The following is a 23,635-nucleotide window of genomic DNA, read 5'->3' as shown; positions in this document are numbered from 1 at the left end:
TCACATAGAAGACCCTGAGTGACTCTGTAGTACATACTCTCAACTGTGTGTTCTATGATAAATATACATTGTGTATCAAATTACCCTTTTAAATATAACATCCCTCAATGCAATCCAAAGGCATATAAGAGGTTATGACTCCAGAACAACCCCGAGAAATGAAGTGCAGCAGAGACTGTGAGCATTACCTCTCATACTACAACTGAGATCATGCAAATCACCTTTTCTATTTTTTTTCCTCTGCCTCATAGTCTCTGTCTTATCTGAATTGATCCCTTTAATTCAAAGAATTGATGCATATTAAATTAATTTCAAATTATTCATATTTATTTATTGAAACATTATACTCTTATCTTTTCCCAAACAATTATGTGTAATATTTCCTTTGCTTATGCGTTTTCACAGATGATCCTACAACCTCCCCAACTAGATTATAAATTCCCAAGGGCAATGGCCATTTTTATATTGCAGTCAACAGTAAATGTTGACTAAGATATTACTGGTAGAGAAGAAAATATGACATAAATATGAGCATTATGCAGTCATTCATGTGCAGCGTAACATTTACATTAAAATAGAAAATGTTTTTTATGATGCTAGGATAATACTAAAACACATGTAGAATACCATAAATCTGGTATAGTAGAAACCTAAACATAAAACTGTTTAGAAGTCAGCATTATTTTGTATATCCAATTATCTTTTTAGTTCTTGCCAAGTTAGGCCTTTAATCACTTTGCTCTCAAAAATTCTGAGAGGGAAGTGTTTTTATTTGAAAAAATTTTTCTTAATTGATTATAAGTATGCATAATACTTAAGGCACTCCTTCAGTATTAAATATTATCACCATCTTACTATGATGACAAAAGCTACTGGTGGCAAACACTGCATGCTGGCTGACCAGCCAACATTTCCAACACCCTTCTCCCTTGCCTGCCTCTACTGAAGAAGGCATAAAAGTTAAAAACTCAATTTCCTAGTTGTCTTGGCAGCATGGTGTGCTCACATGACACAGTTTGACCAATAGGACACAGGTGAAAGTGTGCTGTATCTTTTTTTTAATTGAAGTGTAGTTGATTTACAATATCGTGTTAGTTTCAGGTGTACAAAATAGTGATTCAGTAATTGTTGCAGATTATATTCCATTATACGTTATTACAAGATACAATTGTAATTGTATACAATTATGCAATTGTAATAGATACAATTATACAAGGTATAATTCCCTGTGCTATGCAGTATATCCTTTTTGCCTCTCTATTTTATATATAATAGTTTGTATCTATTAATCCCATACCCCTAATTTGTCCCTCCCCCATTTCCTCTCCCCTTTGGTAATCACAAGTTTGTTTTCTATGTCTGTGACTCTGTGTCTGTTTTGTATATACATTCATTTACATCATTTTTTAGATTCCACATATAAGTGAATAGTATTTGTCTTTCTCTGACTTATTTCACTAAGCATGGTATACTCTAGGTCCATCCACATTGCTGCAAATGGCATTATTTCATTCTTTTTCATGGCTGAGTAATATTCTATTATATATATATGTATATATATATATATATATATATATATATATATCGTCTGTTGGTGAGCACTTGGGTTGCTTCTATGTCTTGGCTATTGTAAATAGTGCTGCTTTGATCATTGGGATTCATGTATCTTTTCAAATTAGTGTTTTTGTTTTTTCTGGATATATGCCCAGGAGTAGAATTGCTGGACCATATGGTAGTTCTATTTTTAGTTTTTTAAGGAACCTCTATACTGTTTTCCATAATGGCTGTGCCATTTTACATTCCCATCAAAAATGTGCCCTTTTCTCCTCACCCTCTTTGACATTTGTCATTTGTAGACTTTTTGATGGTAGACATCCTGACAGCTGTGAGGTGATATCTCATTGCAGTTTCTTTCTTTCTTTCTTCCTTCCTTTCTTCCTCCCTCCCTCCCTTCCTTCCTTCCTTCCTCTCTCTCTCTCCCTCTCTCCCTCTCTCTCTTTTGGCTTTGTTGGGTCTTCGTTGCTGCACGCAGGCTTTCTCCAGTTGTGGCTAGAGAGGGCTACTCTTTGTTGTGGTGCGCGGGCTTCTTGTTGCAGTGGCTTCTCTTGCTGTAGAGCACGGACTCCAGGCATGTGGGCTTCAGTAGTTGTGGTGCGTGGGCTCAGTAGCTGTGGCTCGCGGGCTCTAGAGCGCAGGCTCAGTAGCTGTGGCACACGGGATTAGTTACTCCACGGCATGTGGGATCTTCCTGGACCAGGACTCGAACCCGTGTGCCCTGCATTGGCAGGCGGATTCTTAACTACTGTGCCACCAGGGAAGTCCCATTGTGGTTTCGATTTGCATTTCTCTAATAATTAGTGATGTTGAGCACCTTTTCATGTGCCTGTTTGCCATCTGTATGTCATCTTTGGAAAAATGTCTATTCAAGTCTTCTGCCCCTTTTTTGATTGCATTATTTGTTTTTTTTTGATATTGAGTTGTATGTGCTCTTTGTATATTTTGAATGTTAACCCCTTGTTGGTCACATCATTTGCAAATATACGAACCCATTCCTTGGGTTGTCTTTTCATTTTGTTGATGGTTTCCTTTTCTGTGCAAAAGTTTTAAGTTTAATTAGGTCCCATTTCTTTATTTTTGCTCTTATTTCTTTTGCCTTAGGAGATTGACCCAAGAAAATATTGCTATGACTTATGTTAGAGTGTTCCATCTATGTTCTCTTCTAGGAGTTTTATGGTTTCAGGTCTTACATTTAGGTCTATAAACCATTTTGAGTTTATTTTCATATATGGTGTGAGGGAATGCAGTGTGCTGAACTTCCTATTTCTCCTCCCCCACTTTCCATTCTAGTACCTAAAAGTAACACTTGGCAGTACCAGAGCCACATTTTAACCATAGGACAAAGGTTCATAACTAGGGATGGGAGACTGGCAAGATGAAAAAGAGCTTGGATCCATGATAACATACCTGAATCTCCATGTTACCTATGGATTTCCTACTGTGGTGGCCAGGTTGATCCCCAGTGACCCTCAGCTCCTGGTATTCATACCTTTGAGTAGTACCTTCCCACAATGAATCAGGGCTGGCCTGTGTGATCAGTAGAATAGAGCAGAAGTGATACTGTTTGACTTCTGATGCTGGATCATAAAAGGCCTCGCAGCTTCCGCTTTGTTCTCTTGGATTGCTCACTCTGGGAAAAGCTAGCAGCCATCCTTTGAAAACATTTAAGGAGCTTTGTGGAGAGGCCCATGTGGAGAGAAAACGAGGATTCCTGCCAACAGCCAGCACCAATTTACCAATCATGAAAGTGATCTACCTTGGAAGTATATCCTCCTGCACCAGTCAAGCCATCAGATGACTACAACCATGAGAGCTGACAGTTATCTCATCAAAGACCTTAAGACAGAATTACCTAGCCAAGCTAGTCCTGAATTCTTGAACTATAGAAATCATGAGAAAGAATAAATTATTATTGTTGAATTGTGGTTTTCTCAGGGTATAGTGGGATTGTTGGGTCATATGGTAGTTCTATTTTTAGTTTTCTAAGGAACCTCCATACTGTTCTCCATAGTGGCTGTATCAATTTACACTCCCACCAACAGTGCAAGAGGGTTCCCTTTTCTCCACACCCTCTCCAGCATTTATTGTTTGTAGATTTTTTGATGATGTGAGGTGATACCTCATCGTAGTTTTGATTTGCCTTTCTCTAATGATTAGTGATGTTGAGCATCTTTTCATGTGTTTGTTGGCAATCTGTATATCTTCTTTGGAGAAATGTCTATTTAGGTTTTCTGCCCATTTTTTTCTTTAAATTTATTTATTTAATTAATTTATTTATTTTGGCTGCACTGGGTCTTTGTTGCTGCACCCGGGCTTTTCTCTAGTTGAGGTGAGCAGGGGCTACTCTTTGCTGCGGTGCACTGGCTTCTCATTGCAGGGGCTTCTCTTGTAGAGAAGCATGGGCTCTAGGTGCACGGGTTCTAGAATGCAGGCTCAGTAGTGGTGGCGCACAGACTTAGTTGTTCTGTGGCATGTGGGATCTTCCCAGACGAGGGTTCAAACCCGTGTCCCCTGCATTGGCAGGCAGATTCTTTTTTTTTTCTTTCATATTTTCTATTTATTTATTTATTTTTGGTTGGGTTGGGTCTTCGTTGCTCAGCACAGACTTTCTCTAGTTGTGGAAAGCAGGGCTACTCTTTGTTGAGGTGCATGGGCTTCTCATTGTGGTGGCTTCTCTTATTGTGGAGCATGGGCTCTAGCTACGCGGGCTTCAGTAGTTGTAGCATGCGGGCTCTAGAATGCAGGCTCAGTAGTTGTGGCACACGGACTTAGTTGTTCCGCAGCATGTGGGATCTTCGAAGACCAGGGATCGAAGCTGTGTCCCCTGCATTGGCAGGTGGATTCTTAACCACTGCACCACCAGGGAAGCCCTTCTGCCCATTTTTGGATTGGGTTGTTTTTTTATTTGATATTGAGCTGTATGAACTGCTTGTATATTTTGGAGATTAATCCTTTGTCCATTGCTTTGTTTGCAAATACTTTCTCCCATTCTGAGGGTTGTCTTTTCATCTTGTTTATGGTTTCCTTTGCTGTGTAAAAGCTTTTAAATTTCATTAGGTCCCACTTGTTTATTTTTGTTTTTATTTCCATTTCTCTAAGAGGTGGGTCAAAAAAGACCTTACAATAGCCAGGACATGGAAGCAACTAAAGTGTCCATCGAAAGATGAATGGATAAAGGAGATGTGGCACATATATACAATGGAATATTACTCAGCCATAAAAAGAAATGAAATTGAGGAGGATGGACCTAGAGTCTGTCATACAGAGTGAAGTAAGTCAGACAGAGAAAAACAAATACCATATGCTAACACATATATATGGAATCTAAGAAAAAAAAATGGTTCTGAAGAACCTAGGGGCAGGACAGGAATAAAGATGTAGACATAGAGAACGGACTTGAGGAAACAGGGAGGGGGAAGGGTAAGCTGAGACGAAGTGAGAGAGTGTCATTGACATATATACACTACCAAATGTAAAATAGCTAGTGGGAAGCAGCCGCATAGCACAGGGAGATCAGTTTGGTGATCTGTGACCACCTAGAGGGGTGGGATAGGGAGGGTGGGAGGGAGACGCAAGGGGGAGGGGATATGGGGATATATGTATACATATAGCTGATTCACTTTGTTATACAGCAGCAACTAACACAACAATGTAAGGCAGTTATACTCCAATAAAGATGTTAAACGTATATATATATATATATATATATATATATATATAATTGTTTAATCCGTGAAGTTTTAGGGATGATTTGTTATGCAGCATTAAGTAAAAAATATATCACAATTCTTGTTATGTAAGATGAATTTAAGCCAATGTTACTTAGATAACTTTTTATTTATAGCCGAACAATTCTAAGTGATAAACTACTCTTGGAAATTTGGGGCGTGGGGAAACAACTATAAAAGTTTCTTGTATGCTTATCCATCCTATAAACCGTATTCAAAGCAATATCAAACATCCTATAAACTGTATTCAAAGCAGTACCACTTTACGGAACAGAATGGGAAAAAATGATCCTCATCTCAAGAACCCTAAACACTAGCCCCAACTCTATCATTTGCCTATGACATTGGGCAAATCAATTGGAGATGCTTTTCTTCATTTGAATGATGAGGAAACTGGACTAGATGATTTCCATAGCTCCCTTTAACTCCTAAATTCTGACTCTGAGCTATAAGAGTTCATTGGTGCTGTTTTTCAGGGCTCTTGATAACCTTTAAAGAGAAAATTTTGCCTATCAAGTTAGTGTAATAATAATCAATTCTGGGGAAAATGCAAGGTTATTGGCACTAACATACTATTTTGGGGAAAATAAATTGGTTTAATCCTCTTAGAAAGCAATTTGGTATTATGTCAGTGGTCTTTTTTTTTTAAGTCAGTATTCTAACAGAAAAAAATGACATTGTAATCTTAAAAGTAGAACACATAGTATCCTTACAAATTATGTTTAAGAGTTTATAACATGGAGAAATATATTTTCATACTAAGAAAAAATTGAAAACCACTAGAAATATCTATTTTAGTAGTTTTCTTTGGGTGGTGAAACAAGAGATTATTTTCCTCTCTGCCTCCCATTGTTTTTGTATTTTCCAAGTTTTTCATCCATGGCTCACTTTCATAATTTTAAAGCCTTAATGAGAGACTAGAGAAGGTACAATTCAAAGAGGAAAATTAGAAAGAATGAAAAAAAATTAAGAAAAAAATTCAAGAGGGTGACTTTGGGTACATTAGATAAGCCAGGATCTACTGTGAGTAGTTTGGCCGTTGATCAAGAGCAGATGTTGGCAGTAAGACAGGCTAGTGAAAGAAGAAGCAGTTTGATGAGGCTATGACTTGGAAAATTGGATTAGGAAATAATCGAACACATATGGCACAAACCCAAGAGGAATAGAGGATTAGGAATACGGCAAATCTCAGGAGTCAAGGCCATAGGAAGTGAAAAATGAAACACAGAACAGAATATATGGACATAGTGATCACCTAAATAACAGGTGGAATAGGACGACTAAGTAAACATTCAGTGTAGGTGTTGCTGTAATATGCATATTTAAGTGAACCAAGAGACCACAAAATCACACACAAAAAAGCAAGGATTTTTTTTTTTTTTACATATAGTGGCGTGTAAGCACTAGGTTACAAACAATTGGGCATTATTTGGAGCATAGTTGTTGTTAGTTTTGCCTCTAGATTGCTATATAATAATGTCACTTCTGTGGTTGGTGAGCATAAGAAGAGATTGAACACCATGTTTGGTACTCGCTTTCATTTTCTGGGAGCTGAGATTAGCCAGGAGACCAACAGTGAGCATGGACAATAACATCCCCAGAAAGTGTGTATGATTTCAAAACATGAGGGAGGGGCTGTGTCAACTTGGTGAAGGCCTAGGAAGGAACTTCTCTTTCAGATTTTTAGATTCAGACGTTTTCCCTCTGTATGTCTCCTCACCAAATTGAAATTAATTCATACTTCAGTACAGAAACCTATAGGTTGAGCATCTGTAAGAAAAGAGGACAGTACTTATAAGAGTTGTTTTGAAACTACAAATCAAAGCAACAGAGAAAAGTTCTGCTTTAGCTTTAGCTTTAGCTGTCTGGACTGGATGTAACCTTGAGACAAAGCTAAGCCAAAACAAACATATCGTTAGCTTAACATGCCAGCATACTTCCTTACACCAGTGCAGTGCTCTATAACATGGTAAATGCACGGTTCTTGCCTAATCTCACTGAGGGATCCTCCGTTTGTTGTTTTCTTCCCCATCCTCTAAGTATGGGCATTCTCTTTGGATTGGTTCTTGGTGCCCCATCCTAAATTTTCTCCTGGGGACAACTTATCCACATCCATGGCAATGCACCGAACACGTATTGAGCACCAACTATACTATACACCAGGACACATCAAGAACACATTGTCCATGAACCAGAGAAAAACACTTGAATAACAACAATATAATGTTGTAAGTGCTCCACTAAAGGTTAATGCGAATCATGGGAGCAGAAAGAAGGGCGTGACTGACATCTGAGAAGTTTTCACAGAAGGAGATATTGTTAAAGAATGACCAAAATGTTCAAAGGTGGATATGAGAATTTCAAGCTAAGGAGACAATAAGTGCAAAGACAGCATAGCATGTTTGGAAAAGGACAAGAAGTTTGGTGTGAAGAACTTAGGGGAGCTCAAGGAGGTAGAAGGAAGTGAGGCTGGAGATAAAGTGAGTGCTATGGACATTTCTTCTAAGCCCTGGTAATAAGTTTCAATTTTATTCATTATGTATTGAAAGCCATTAAAAGGGGTTAAGCAAGAAAGAGACAAGGTCATATTTGTATTTTAAAACAATCCCTTTGGTAGCAATCTTGATGTTCCTTTGCTAAGACGCAAGCAGGTAAAAAGCATTTCAATAATCCAGGTGAGGAATAATGGAAGCCTAAACTAACAGAATGGCAGTGGGAGATGGAGAGGAACAGTGGATTCGAGAGCATTGATCAGCTCTATAAGAAAGAATGTAGGGGGTAAAGAGAGGAATCCATCAAAGGCAAGTTTTTAGCATAATCAGCTGGTTGGATGTGATATCACTAAATGAGACAAAGAATATAAGGCAAGTATGAGAGAGATGAGGCAAAGGAAATGAAGAAAAACCGTATCTATTTTGACATGGTGAGTTGGGAGAGTCCACTGGGATATCTGAGGGCAGATACCCTGTGAACAGTTGAATATAAGAATGTGGAGCTTAGAAATAAATATGGGGGTTAAAGCCATCAGCAAGTGACAGCTTCAGCAATGAAAAGAAATGAAATCATCCAGGAAATATAGGATGGAAAGTATCTACTTTTATCTAGATATTCACATTTTTTCTCCGACACTCTACTCTTAGAAAATCTATGTTCTCTATCGTCATTTATTACCAGACTTTTCCATTGGTACATCACAACCATGGCCACCAACATACATGAATCTAATGGTATTGTCTGTCAAAAACGGTTAAATATTGGAATTAGATATGTTTCAACTTTAGTAATTGGCATTTCACAACTGTGTTATCACAGCAGTTTCCTGGCTTCCTTACCTTCCAGCTCACTTCCTTATAATTCATATTGCCAAATACTTCTCATCCCTTTTCTTCATATATTATTCCTCTGCTCAAAACCCTTTAGAGGTGCCCCATTCATCACTACAGCCAAGCTAAGCCCCACACTCAATTTCCATCACTTCTCAACATTATTCTCCACCTTACAGGGCCCCTCAGTGTCCTTGGAACCCCCAGGGTTCATTCCATCCTTGGTTCATGCTGTACCCCTAATCTGTAATTTCCTCTTCTCAGCTTATTCAAATCCCATTGAACATTTCAAGCAGTATTTCTCAACTTTCTGACGTCATTTCCCTTTGATAAAGCTAACTCAAAACCCATTCTCAACCTGTTTCATCCTTGTCTCCTTCCACTAGAGAGGCTGGAAAAGTTCAGTGCTTGTTTTCTGAGCCTTCTTTGGAACTAGGAGAGACCACGTGACACGGATCTGGCCAACAGTACTGCTCCCTTCTCCTTCTTGCCTTAAAAATGGGCACAGGTACCCAGAACTGCAGCAACCATCACGGGATCATAAACAAACAAGTCAGTCCGTTTAGTATCACAGCCTGGTAAAACACAGATTGTGAGGTCCTTGATTCCATCCCTAGGCCATACCAGGCCAGGATTGCCTACCTCTAGACTTAAACTATATGAGAAAATAAGCCCTTAATTGTTTAGGCTACAGTTGCCTGTCTTTGTTTGTTTGTTGTTTTTTGCTGAAGAAAAAAATTCCAAATTGATATACATGGCATGCTCCCATTCTTTATTTTCAAACAGTAAGGTACCCTTAATAGCTAATAAATTCATGTGAGTCTTTTTATGCACAAAAATTAACATTTACTTGATAGTTCCAACATGAATCTAATAAACAGTCAGCTAAGATATGTAGACACACATATCTTCCACCAATTACAGCTTTTTTGCAGAAGCTATTCTCTCTGAAGTTCACGGAGTCTAGGAGAACCAAAAATTAAGACACATTAGTTAAAGGGAGAGTTTCAGTTCTTCAATAGCAATGTGTTTAAGTTATTCTGTAAGTATTTAGTTCTCCTTTACTGCAACTAAAAAGAGAGTTCTAAGTTATCGAATTTTTGTATATTAACATTTTGCTTTCCCTCTAAAAAGAGATGAGCGATCCCTCACAGTAGAGTACTGAAGTATTCTCTATCCTGATTTGGACAGATGAGCATTCCATGCTGTGGTAGGCATCCTCTAAGGAGGCCTTCAATGTTCTCCACCTCCTGGTAGTTACACCCCTGTTTAATCTGCTCCCCTACAGTGTGGGCTGGATTTAGTAGCCAGGTCATATGGTAACTCTATGTTTACCATTTTGAGGAACTGCCAAACTATCTTACCAAAGTGGCTGCAGCATTTTACATTCCAGATAAACTACTTCTTATCTATAGAGCAAAATGCAAATTATTTAACCTGAGTTTCCCATCATTTATAAAATGGGATAATTCCAAAAGTAAAGACTAACATTTATTAAGTACTTACATGCACCTGTATGGTTCTAGGTAATTTCTAAGATTTTACTAATTTAATCCCCTGTGGTATGATTGTCAGATAAAATAAAGGACACTCCAGGAAATTTAAATTTCAGATAAAAAAATAAAATTTTTTTAGTATGATTATGTCCTATGCAATTCTGCCCAAGGTCACATAGTAGTATGCGCTATTACTTGCCAGGGTGGGAATCCAGGCAGTCTGACTCTGGAAGGACTGCTGTTAATTTCCAGTAACTTCAAGCAGTTCTTGCAAGGCAAATTAAGTACATTTAAAAACATGGTACCCACAATAGTAAATTTCCAATAGATGTTAGTTCCCTTCCAGGTTTCTTCCTTCCCTGGCCTCCTTCCCTCACTACCCCCAACACTTTGGGTGCCCATAGCACTTGGCTTATACCTCTTTCATAGTAATATTCTACAGAGAGGTTGTCATTGTTGAATGGTCATAATTCCTGAATTGAGACTTTACGGAAAGTTATTTAAATATCAATTTACTATACCAGGTTATGGTAAGAATACCAACATCCTCAGGGAAAGCTTTAAGAAATAAACAATTACTTTATAAATGCATAACAGAAAAGTGAAAGTCCCTGTTCTCTCTAAATTGGCACTTGACTTCTAATTTTGTTCTTTAAAAGTAAGTCTTTAATTAATAATCAAGAACATCAAACTTGATTGGAATACTAAGAACATTAATCTAATTATATTCCTATATTATGAATGCCAATTGTTTAAGTATATTAACAGCAATTCTGTATTTCTCAAATACATTAGTCTTTAGGATTCACCCCAAAAGATTTGAAGAGATTTTTAACAAGTAGATCTTTAGCTTTCTGCAGTAATGAATGTGCCTTGAATCAATCATTAAACAGAAAAAAGTCATACTTTTTTTTTTCTTCTACATCTCAATGCTGTACGGAACAGCCACATGCATATAACTAAGTGGTCCACACTTGTTCACTCTCTGGAATTTTTTCTATTATGTTTGTAACTCGGTATATATTCATTCTTAGAATATTTAATATGGTGCAGAAGAGGAAACACTGTTACATATCCATTATTATCCTGAGATAACAGAGAAAATGTCTGCATATAAAGCTGGTTTTAATGTCATAGCAGTCATTTTTGACACTGTGTTTCCTGGGCCAACTACTCTTTTTTTCCAGCTGAAAATTATGTTGGCTGAGAGCCATGCCACAGAACCTCCACCCTGAAGAGTGACTCAGATAATTAGACAAAAGCATTTAAATCTCTTCAGGATATTTTCAGACTTCCCTCTTGACATTGCTTCCTCTTAGGCAAAGAATTGGGGGCTACACATTTTGTGTAGTTGAAGGAAAAAAACTACCACCATTCATAAATCAATAATGCCTATTCTCAATCATCATCTTTAAAAAGGTACAACAAACAGTTGGTTCCTCAGCACCTTGAGAAAGTTTTTGCTCACTGACTATTTTTTTACGTACAGCATAATTTTTTAAACATTTTATTATGGATAATTTCAAACATACCAATGATGAACATCCATGTACCCATTCACTCAGCTTCAACAATTACCAACTGATGGTCAATATGGTTTCACCTATAAACCCACTCCCCACTCCCAGGTTATTTTATTTTATTTTTTAAATTTATTTATTTATTTTTGGCTGCGTTGGGTCTTCGTTGCTGCGCGCGGGCTTTCTCTAGTTGTGGCGAGCAGGGGCTAATCTTTGTTGCGGTGCTCAGGCTTCTCATTCTGGTGGCTTCTCTTGTTGCAGAGCACAGGCTCTAGGTACGTGGGCTTCAGTAGTTGTGGCTCCACGGCATGTGGGATCTTCTCGGACCAGGGCTCAAACCCGTATCCCCTGCATTGGCAGGCGGACTCTTAACCACTGCACCACCAGGAAGTCCCCCAAGTTATTTTTATTTTATTTATTTATTTGCGGTACGCGGGCATCTCACTGTTGTGGCCTCTCCCGTTGCGGAGCACAGGCTCCAGACACGCAGGCTCAGCGACCATGGCTCAAGGGCCCAGCCGCTCCGCGGCATGCAGGATCCTCCCGGACCGCGGCACGAACCCGTGTCCCCTGCATCGGCAGGTGGACTCTCAACCACTGCGCCACCAGGGAAGCCCCCCAAGTTATTTTAATACAAATCCTAGTCACGTAATTTCGTCTTTTAAGTATTTCAATGATGCTAGCATAAATTTTGAATTTTATTTCTGTTTTAATTTTTTAATTATTAAATTAGAGGGAAAAGGGAAAATAGAGCTAACATCTATTGAGTGCTTACCATGCCAGATGTTATGCTAGAGACTTTCTCCTAAATTACCACTTTTAATGATAAAATCCTGCTGGGGGAACATTGCCAGTCCCATGTTTAGAAAAGGAAACAGACAAAGAGATAAATTTTCCAGCATTACTCAGCTACTGAGTAGCAGGGCTAGGATGCAAACCTGGGTCTGTCTGACTCAAAACCTTATGCTCTTTCCCCAAATCTACCCTGTCCTAAAAGTGCCTGTGAAAAGGTAGGAATTGTCTTGTATAACCTATTTGAGGAGAGGAGCATCTCTTCCACCTTCAGTCCTCCCTCCATGCTATGAATGGTATTCACAACATATACACAGGATGTTTCCAGAGCATAATTCCAGTAGTATTTCTAACACTGTAATCCAGAATCTAAAAGTCACACAGTTTCCTAAGTCAGTATTTTGATGATCTGGAAAGCAACATGCACTCTGAGGTGTACCAGTAGGCAACATACTTTAGGTTTTATTAGGATGGGATGTGCATCAAGAAACAAACAAACAAACCAAAACAAACAAACAAAAAGAAAACCACCACAGCCTAGAAATTGCCATAGGTGTGGAAAAAGAAATATTAACATGTCTAAGCATATGGAAACAATAACTATACTAATAACCATACATACCATACAGAAAGATTAGTTACCCAGGATGTAACTTAGAAAATTTGCCGTGCTAGTCTAGTCTAAAATCTATACTCTAAATAAAATTTTTTTAATTTAAAAAAATAAAATAAAAACTATACTCCATTCAATGAAATTTCTAACGAATAATAAAAGAGTACCTGTTAGCATTTATTTAAAATATTTTCTCCAAGATGTCTCTAGTTAAGTAAAAAAAAAAAGAATAAAAATTTAATTTTTGTTCTATAACTCCAGTTTGTCTCAATGACAAAAAATAAGACTTAAGATTCCTCAACTAGGTTCCTAAATACTAGGTTCCTGTATGAGATGCCTTCATTCATTCCTTAAATCAATATTATCTACGAATTGGAGAGAATAAAAAATGCAATTCAATCTTATAAAAAGAATTCAAATCATAAAGATAAGCAATCAAACACAAAAGGGTGAGAAATTTTCATATACCAGTACTAGTGTTTACTTTGCGATACCTACCTATCTTTACCCCCAAACTTGATAATTACAGCTCAGATTTTTTAAATTTCAAAAATAAGCCACAATGCAATGTGTTCATTTCAGCTGTAGGCTCAAGGTTCCTAGGAAATAATTCATGACTTATGAAAAAACTCAAGTGTATCAAATAGAAATACTATGTGTCAATAGCTACCAGCTTCCCAGGTTTGTCCTGTTAAGTCTATAAATGAGTCATCAGTTATTAACCTCAAAAATCTTGTTTTAAAAGTTGATTAAGAATCACTATTGGTTACCTAGAGCTAGATATAAATACAAAGATACTGACATAGTGCCCTACTACCAGATCACTACATATTTTCTTAGTTTGAAGTATATAACTACTACTTTTAATATCCCTAAATATGTGTTGAAAAAAATGAATGAATCCCAAGCACTAATATTAAAAGAATTCTTGTTTTTAAAAAAGCCTGTATTTTAAATTTACTTATAGCAAGGAAGAAGATTTTTTTAAATAATTCAACATTAAATTCTCAAGGTCAAAGCCTCAGAAAAAGGAAAGTTGTGGTTCATAGCCACTGACTCATTTCCTTAGATGATTCAACCTCCTGGCTTTAACACTGCCTTGCCTTCCCCTCCCCTTTTCAATTTTAACGCAGTACAGGGTGGAAATAAACCTCTGACTCTACAGAGCTAGCTTTCCTGTGCTACCACATCATAATCTTTGAAATAAACTAAGTCTTTCTACAAGCTTTTATACATGTTTGATATTGAACTCCTATTATATAATTCAATTAACAGTGACTCAAACTCAAACACGCTATGTGGATTTTTCCAAAAGTTTTTGAAAAAATTCAGAGGTGTTTTTTCCACCTCTTAGAAATGTCACTGGCACAAAAATGATTTCATTAAAATGCGTATCTTTCTGCTACCCCACACAACCCTTTGAAAATAAGCTTGTGCTTCATTTTGTTTTTCCATGTATTCTTTAAATATTTATATACCTCAAATGTTGAGTTCCTTATGAATATGTTCATGAGCTTACCTAATGCAAAGTCAAGACCCACAAAGACAAATGAAGAGAATTAAACATGAATGCACCAAAGGCATGTCTACACACGCCCAAAACAGAACACATCCGGCTCATCCTCTCCAAGTAAGGGCAAGATGGTATCTAGCCAGCTACAACAGAGCTCAGAAACCATGTGTACTGATGCTGCTGTTGAAAAAGAACAGCTTGCAAACCATCCCCTAATCGAGGGCATGTAGAGATATAGTTCAAACTAAGTTGATGTCACCTTATCTAACGCAAGATAGAAAAGAATGCCTCTTCCTTCTCACCATCTGTGCCCACCCCCTACCCCAAAGCCTTCCTTGTCAACCAGGCCCTCAGGTGCTAGTGGATATATAAAGAAGAGTGTTTGGGGGTTATTTAAAATTGCCAACTCTTTCATTCATTGGAGGGAAGCACCTTCCTCATACATTTCAAACAAGTCCCTGTCCCTCCAAAATATTGCTTTGTCCCCAGAAGCACCCACAATCACCTGATAAATTGGCTTAATGACAGACAGATCTCCTGGATCACTGCCACCATGTCTTACTGGGTTCCATGTTTAAAAAAAAAAATTTTTATTGAAGTTTGTTAGAACCTTCCCTTCCTAAAGGCTGTTGCTTTGAGGTCAGTAAGACTTGGGTATGAATTATCGGCTCTCCCATTTAATAGCTGTGGTATCATGGACAAATTACTTAAATTTTGTCCATTAAGTTTCTTACCTGTAAAATGAGAGACAATACCACCTATTTTGCTAGTCTGTTGTGAGGGTAACATTTAAAGCCTGCAGCACACTGGCAGACACACAATAATTATTCAATAACATATGCTATTATTTAATACTATACACCATTTTGTCATCTTGTAGAATTTCCCCCTCTAACTCCTAAATCACTGCGGAAGAAATATCCTGAACTGTTGCTGACAGAAAGTATTGTGTCAGTTTGCAAATCTTAAGAGAAATTTCATAGTATATTGGTAACTCTGGGATTAGGTTAATCACGATGCCTGAATTTTAGAAATTCTTTTAAATTTCAGTCCATGGCTATATGATTGATAAATACAAATAAATTTTGTGTCTAGTCTCAGCCATATCACTAATTGCTGTGATTTACTGGACAGGTCATAGCCACCATGGCTTATTTTCCACATTTGTGAGATAGGGGTGCCACCGTCACATCTTTAATTATAGTGGGACTAGAATTACTTGGGCATGGTCACTGTAGGCATTTCCAAGAGGAGAGGTCTAACTAAGCAAAAACAACAACAACAAAAGCAGCTTAAAGAAATTAAGATGAACATTTTTCAAATGGATTCTTTTTTTTCAATTTTCCTTTTCCTCTAGGAAATGGGTGGTAGGGAGCACATGTTCTTCATTCCCCACTCCACCCTCAATAATCAATACCTACTTATCTGAATAATGTTTTGAAAATTAAATGACCCTCTTGTATTACAGTGTTATCATCCCTTCATCTCCAGTTTTTCAGACCACTTCTATCAACAGCTTCTCTACTACCTCCTGTCTTTTTTGTTACAAACTAGTTTCTGACCACTTCTCTCAAACTTATCTAAGGAAGATCTCAATGACTTTCTAATGTCAATTCCAAAGAACTTATTTTGTACTTCAGCTTTCTTGATCTCCCTGGAGGATATGACATCACTGATATTCTGTTCCTTGTCTTCTCAGTCTTCTTTGTTAACACCCTCTTCTTCTGCCCATCCCTTAAACATTGGTGTTCCCCAGGGAGGTGTTCCATCCTCTGCCCTTTATTCTTCTCACTCCCAGGAAATCTCACTAGCATCTATGGTTTCAAAAGCCATTTACAAGCTAACTTCTAAACCTCTACCTGTAGACTAGATGTCCTATCTGGATATAGACTGGATATCTCCATGTAAATGTTCATGCCATAGGTGTCTAAAACTTGCTGTCAAAACTGGGTATGTCATCTCCTTCCTCCCCTTAAACTTGCTCTTTTCCCTCTATATTTCTATAATTATAACCTTCATTAGCAGTCATTCATGCAGACTTTCCCCCTTGTTCCCTCTCATTCGGTTGGCCCAAACTTGTTTATTCTGTCTCTAAAATAGCGTTTTCCAAACCATAGTCCTTGGAACCCTTATTGGTTTGTTTGTTTAAATATTAGGGTTTGGTGATCAAATGAGTTTGGGAAATGCTGGGTTAAGGCAGGACTTCTAAGAATCTTCAATATACTGCTAAAGTGCCTTGTGAATCCCAAATGCAGTTAACAATATGAAGCGTTTCCCAAATAGCTTGGCAGCCTTTTTCCCAAGGATTATCTTCTGTGATCAGTGTGCCACAGAACGTACTTCGCAAAATATCATTCAAGTATTTCTCAGATGTATCCTCTCCTCTCCACCACCATACCCATTGCTTCAACTAGGGAATTCTTTTTTTTTTTTTTTTTTTTTTTTTTTTTTAGCGGTACGCGGGTCTCTCACTGTTGTGGCCTCTCCCGTTGCGGAGCACAGGCTCCGGACGCGCAGGCTCAGCGGCCATGGCTCACGGGCCTAGCCGCTCCGCGGCATGTGGGATCCTCCCGGACCGGGGCACGAACCCACATCCCCTGCATCGGCAGGCGGACTCTCAACCACTGCGCCACCAGGGAAGCCTTCAACTAGGGAATTCTATCTCATCTTGTCTGTACAGTAGGTTTCCTGCCTAGGATCTTTATACTCATCCTTTACACAGTATTTGGTGAGCTCCCTGAAGTGTAAACTTCATGCAATTTCATGCTTAAAAATCCCACAAGGTTTCCTAGTACCCAAATTATAGGATCCAAAGTCCTTAAAAAACCAAAGGCACTTCATGATCCAGCCCCTCATCATCTTTCTATCTTCATCTCACACCAGTCCACCCTAAACTCCAGGCATAATAAACTGTAAATTCCTGGTGGTGCTATGTTAACACTTTCTGGCTTTTGCACATAATGTTCTGCCTCAAATGTCAACCACCTCTTCTTGTTTATCTGAATAATTCCTACTCATCCTTTAAAACTGACCTCAGATGGTCTTCTGAAGCCTTCCATTCCCCAGTCAGAGGAAGGTGCCTCACTGGTGTGCAGTCAATGCACTGTTATAGCACATCTTGGTAATTATCTGTGTACATGTTTCTATTTTTCAACTAGACTGTGACCTTCTTGAAGATTAAGGACATTTATTTATTCCTGCTATGGGGTCTAGTGCCGTGTCTAGTAGATGAATGCTTGGTGAATAAATGAATCAACATATACATTATCTTTTAACTGTTTCAATATTCTTTCTTTCTGAAAACTCATTTAAATGTATAAAGTATGGGTTTTTCTTGGAATTTTAGTATGGGACCTAGAAAGATGTGGCAAACTTCTGTAAAGGACCAGATAGTAAATGTTTTAGGCTTTGTGGGCCATATGGTCTCTGTCCTAACTACTCAACCCTGCTGTCGCTGTGCAAAAGCAGCCATAGACTGCACACAAATAAATGACCATGATTAGGTTCCAATAAAACTTCATTTACAAAAACAGGCAGTGGGCCAGATTTGGCTCACAGATCATAGTTTGCCAATCCCTGGCCTAAGAAGTTCATCGTATCTCAATGATCTTAACTGATATCCTCTAATGCAGTTACTGAAATTGTAGGCATGGTATCAGGAAGAAATGACCATCCTCTAAAAACGAACTGTCCAGTATGATAGTCACTAACCACATGAAGTTATTGAGCACTGGAATGTGCCTAGTCCTAACTGAGATGTGCTTCAGGTATATAATTTTGTATACACTTGGATTTTGAAGATTTTGTGTGAAACAAAGAATGTGAAATATCTCATTAATAATTATTTTATACCGGTGACATTGAAATAATATATTTGATACATTGGGTTAAAAAATATTATTAAAACTGATTTCACCTGTTTATTTTTACTTTTTAAAATGTGACGATTTTTTTTTTAAAGACTTTATTTATTTTTGCTGTGTTGCGTCTTCGTTTCTGTGCGAGGGCTTTCTCCAGTTGTGGCAAGCGGGGGCCACTCTTCATCGCGTGCACGGGCCTCTCACTATCGCGGCCTCTCTTGTTGCGGAGCGCAGCCTCAGTAGTTGTGGCTCACGGGCCTAGTTGCTCCGCGACATGTGGGATCTTCCCAGACCAGGGCTCGAACCCGTGTCCCCTGCATTAGCAGGCAGATTCTCAACCACTGCGCCACCAGGGAAGCCCATGACTATGTTTTAAATTACATATTAAATATTTTAAATTACATATGTGCCTTGCAATATATATATATATATATATTGGACAGCACTGCTCTAAGAGAGAATAGTTACAAAAGAGAGTATTAACAGATTCAATCTCTTTTCAAGATTGCAAATGAGATACCTTACCCAATTATCCAAGTGTTTCTATTCAAAGCTGCTATATATCCTGGTTTCTTTCTATCAGTGGTGCTACCATTATCTTTTACATAAAAATTAAGGATCACAATCCTGAATTCTTTCTCCCTCCACATTAATGTATGTCCACCACTTTTATTTTATCTCACTGTTTCTCATTTTTTCTTTTAAAATATTTTTTTCTGGGACTTCCCTGGTGGTGCAGTCGTTAAGAATCCGCCTGCCAATGCAGGGGACATGGGTTCTATTCCTGGTCCGGGAAGATCCCACATGCCGTGGAGCAACTAAGCCTGTGTGCCACAACTACTGAGCCCATGTGCTGTAACTACTAAAGCCCCCACTCCTAGAGCCTGTGCTCCGCAACAAGAGAAACCACCACGATATGAATCCCGTGCACCACAACAAAAAGTAGCCCCCGCTCGCCGCAACTAGAGAAAGTGTAGCAATGAAGACCCAAAGCAGCAAAAAAAAAAAATTTTTTTATTTTTTTGTTTCTCATTTTCTTTAATGCTATACTTGATCTTTGTTCTCTCAACTGAATTAACTGTCTCTTGAAAGGCCTTCTTTCTTCCAACCTCTATCCATGACCCTGATACATGATTCTGTACAAAGCTACTAGATTAATATTCCTAAACACTATGACTACCTCCCGCTATACAAATATTTTTAAAATTCAGTGGCTTCCATGATACAGAAAATAATATCCAAACTACTTGGTCTAGTTCTTGAGGCGTTCTAAAAATTCCATTTTTAATTTCCATTTTGAAACTTACCTCCTCTCCTACCACTCCAGTCAGACATAGGATGGCAGAAAAAATATAGGTCACCCAGTTGAATTGGAATTTCAGATAAACAACAATTTTAGTCTACTGTTTGGGATATACCTGTCTTGAAAAGTTAATGTTTACACGAAATTGAAATTTAACTGGGTGCTCTGTATTTTTATTTGCTAAATCTGGCAACCCTAGTCAGACAAGTCTATTCTCTATCTCCCAAATACTATATGTAGATTACTACCCTTGCTCACACATTTTAAATGAGATAATGCATGCATGCACTTAAAACAGTGCCTAGCACGCAATGAGCATGCAGTTAAGTAGTAATACTGTTATTCCTCTGACTTTGTAGGTTCATCCAATTCAATTCCCACTGGCCTTCTCCAGCCCACTCCAGTCTACAATATATCTCTATTCTAAGTCTAGTATTTGATAGACTTGATTACTTACTTTGAACATTTCATATGTATGTCTTACCTAGCCTTAAATTTCACCTCATATAGAAATTACTGAGAAATAAAATAGGACTGTTAAATAAGGCATTTTGCATTTTACCAAAATTATCAACTTTTATCCTTAAGTCCCAGCTTAAATTACGAAATGCATGATTAAAACACCCTCGCTAACCCTGGACTCTAGGCTCTTGCTGTCACTTACAAAACAGTGAGCTGTAATGAGATCTAAAAAGCAAAAAATTCACTTATTAAACAATAACTGAAATGTCTGTAGTTATGAATTTATCAGGCTGAGACAATATAAATTGTGCACTCTGAATTTTCTAAAACTTTCTTAAAAGGAGTCTATATATAACCATACAAATAATCAGCTCAGTGAAAACTTTTCCTATTTTTCATGATGATCTGTAAAATTCACAATCTATCAGGTAGTCACATGTCATTTTTATAGAAAAAAAAAATTTTCTCAAGTGAAGTCTAATACAATATCATGTTCTCCACTATACAGAAAGACAAATTATACAGGGACTCAAAATCTGTTGATGATCGAATAAGAAAATTTGGGATATTACTCAGAGTAAGCCTTTTGTAAACAAACCACACAAAATTTTAAGTACATTATTAACCAATGGTTCACCTTGGTCACAGTCCCAGTATAGTACAGACTACCTGAGTCCAAAGTCTGGCTCTCCTTATTAACATACACCTCTCTAAGTCTCAGTTTTCTCAACTATAAAACGGGAGCCCTTTCTTCCAAGGTGTTGTGAGGATTAAGAAAATATGCATGAAACACTTAGAACAATGCCTGGCACATGGCAAACATTCAAAAAATGCTAATTCTTATTATTCTTAGAATGTTTCCCAATTTGGTCTCTTCAGCCTCACCTAGCTCCAACCTACGACTTGTTCACAAAACTAACTTCTAGAAGTAAAAAGATATGGAGAGAAAGCACTTTCGTTTGCCATATTAGAATAAACTTCAGAGGTCCAGATCCTTGCTTCTATAACTCCTTTAACAAATTTGGTTTTTGCCCTCTCATGCTATCACCTTCTCAGGCCAGTCTATTCAGATGTAATTGGAAACAGAATAATCAGTTTCACATAAATCTTTCTATGAACAAGAATTATTTTTATTTTTTAAAGCTCACTTGTAAATGTCCTCCATAAAACTTACTTCCATAACTCCTAATTTGTTTTAGGTTCTCTTAAGATAGTTATGGATTCCCAAATCCTACTATGTAAGTAGTATAGGACAACTCTCTACGCAAGAAGTAATTCATGTGTGAAGTAAATTATTTTTCCTAGTTTATACTGGTTAGAGGAATAATACAAGAAGAAACCAAATATCACCATCATATTAGTTTCCAATTCAATAAACACTTCATCTTACAAAGTTTCATAATAAAAAGTACTAGATTCAGGCCTTGATTACAGTAGTACCAACTGAATAAAAGCCACAATTCAATGATGTTACCTGAAACTATTCCAAACTAATCTAGGTTCTCTGGAGGAAAGGGCAGTTTGAACAGAAAAGCATGTTTTAACTTATATCCAAAGACCCATAAAACCACCATAAAAATAAACACTTTTAATGAAATTATTCACAAAAATTCTAAGAATGTTAAAACTTATAACTGAAAAACTACTGATTTCACATATTTAAACTTATCTAGGGGAAAAAAAATCCAGGTTAGACTACTTAAATGTAAGTCTCAAAGCTCACTAACTGTTCAAACGTGGTAAGACTGTGGCAGGCATTCCCTGGAGGTCCAGTGGTTAGGTCTCCGCGCTTTCACTGCCAAGGGCATGGGTTCAATCCCTGGTTGGAGGACTAAGATCCCGCAAGCTGCCTGGTGGCCAAAATAAATAAATAAAAATTGGGCTTTAGATCTGGAGTCAAGAAACATTTTCAATCAACGGCCAGATAAGTAAATATTTCAGGCTTTTCAGGATAAATACTGTCTGTCACATAATCACAGTTGTTTTTTTGAGCAGTCTTTTAAAATCCTTTAAAATGTAAAAAACCATTCTTAGCTTAGTCCCTATAAAAACAAGTGTAGGGACTTCCCTGGCGGTCCAGTGATTAAGACTTCACCTTCCAATGCAGGGGGTGCAGGTTCGATCCCTGGTTGGGGAGCTAAGATCCCACATCCCACATGCTTCAGGGCCAAAAAACCAAAACATAAAACAGAAGCAATATTGTAACAAATTCAATAAAGACTTAAAAAAAAAAAAATGGTAGCCAGATTTGCCTTTGGCCAGTTTCCCCACCCCAGCTTCACACTATACATACTATCTTTTTGTTACTATATCAATTCCACTGATATTAACTTTTCTTCCCTCAAATGTGCTCAAATGTTACCTTCTCAATGAGGACTTCTCTGAATACATGTCTACCAGTCTCCCTATATATATAACATACTATGTAATACATAGTATAGCACCTAACATGTTTTTATTTCTCACTCCCACCCCCCAACACCAATATAAGTTCCATGAAGGCAGATTTTTTTTTTCACTGATATATCTCCTGTCCCTAGAACAGTGCCAGGCATATCAGTAGGCTCTCAATAAATAAACCTACCCTCACACTTATGAAACAAATACCATAGAGGAAATACAGTTGATCCTTGAACAACTCCGAGGTTAGGAGCGCTGACCCTCTGCAAAATCGAAAATCCAAATCCTCACGTAACTTTGTAGTTGTACAGTATCCACTAATTCAACCAACCCCAGGCTGTGTAATACAGTAGTGTTTACTATTGGAAAAAGAAAATCCATGAATAAGTGGACGCACTTATATCCACATAGTTCAAACCCATGTTATTCAAGGGTCAACTGTATATCTAAATGAAGATAAGTGGAAAGATATTCAAGAAGATTGACAAATACTTTTTTGTTTCAAGTAGTCATAAAACATTTTAAATAAAGGGGGAAAAAGTTCAAACCCATTTTCTTACTGTCCCACAAAGTAAGTTATTTCTAGACTAATTCCCTAGAAGTTTACCATTACTTTGACTTATTTAATAACAAATTTCAACTGTTAGTCCTAAACCCCTCTACAGACCCGTTCTGCCTCTTTGACCTCACCTGTATGTATTTATTCCCTGACCATTCAACTCACTAATCTAGTCTGGCAACTTTCAAGTTTAGCAAAGCGGGGAGGGAAAAGTTACTTTGCCTCTTCTATCACTCCATCTCCCAACATTCCCGTTTTATAAATTTTGTAATATTGTAATTGCAAATCTTTCCTACTTTGTCTTTTACCATTCAATATAAACAAAGCAAAAGGCTAGATTCTATTGAAAATTATACTCCAAATACATTAGGCTCAGTGATTAGACAAGTTATTTTTAATTGCTATATGTGGTTTTACAATTTTTACCTATAAGGAAAGATCTGCCGTATCATAATCCATATATATATTTGGCAAGGTATAGAGGAAATAACTTTGGGAATTTAGTAAGC

Source organism: Delphinapterus leucas, chromosome 2, assembly GCF_059928025.1.
Source record: "Delphinapterus leucas isolate spDelLeu-1000000601 "Yukka" chromosome 2, BTC_Dleu_Yukka2, whole genome shotgun sequence".
Classification (NCBI taxonomy): domain Eukaryota; kingdom Metazoa; phylum Chordata; class Mammalia; order Artiodactyla; family Monodontidae; genus Delphinapterus; species Delphinapterus leucas.
The sequence above is the reverse complement of the archived record's forward strand: the minus strand, read 5'-3'. Positions refer to the sequence as shown.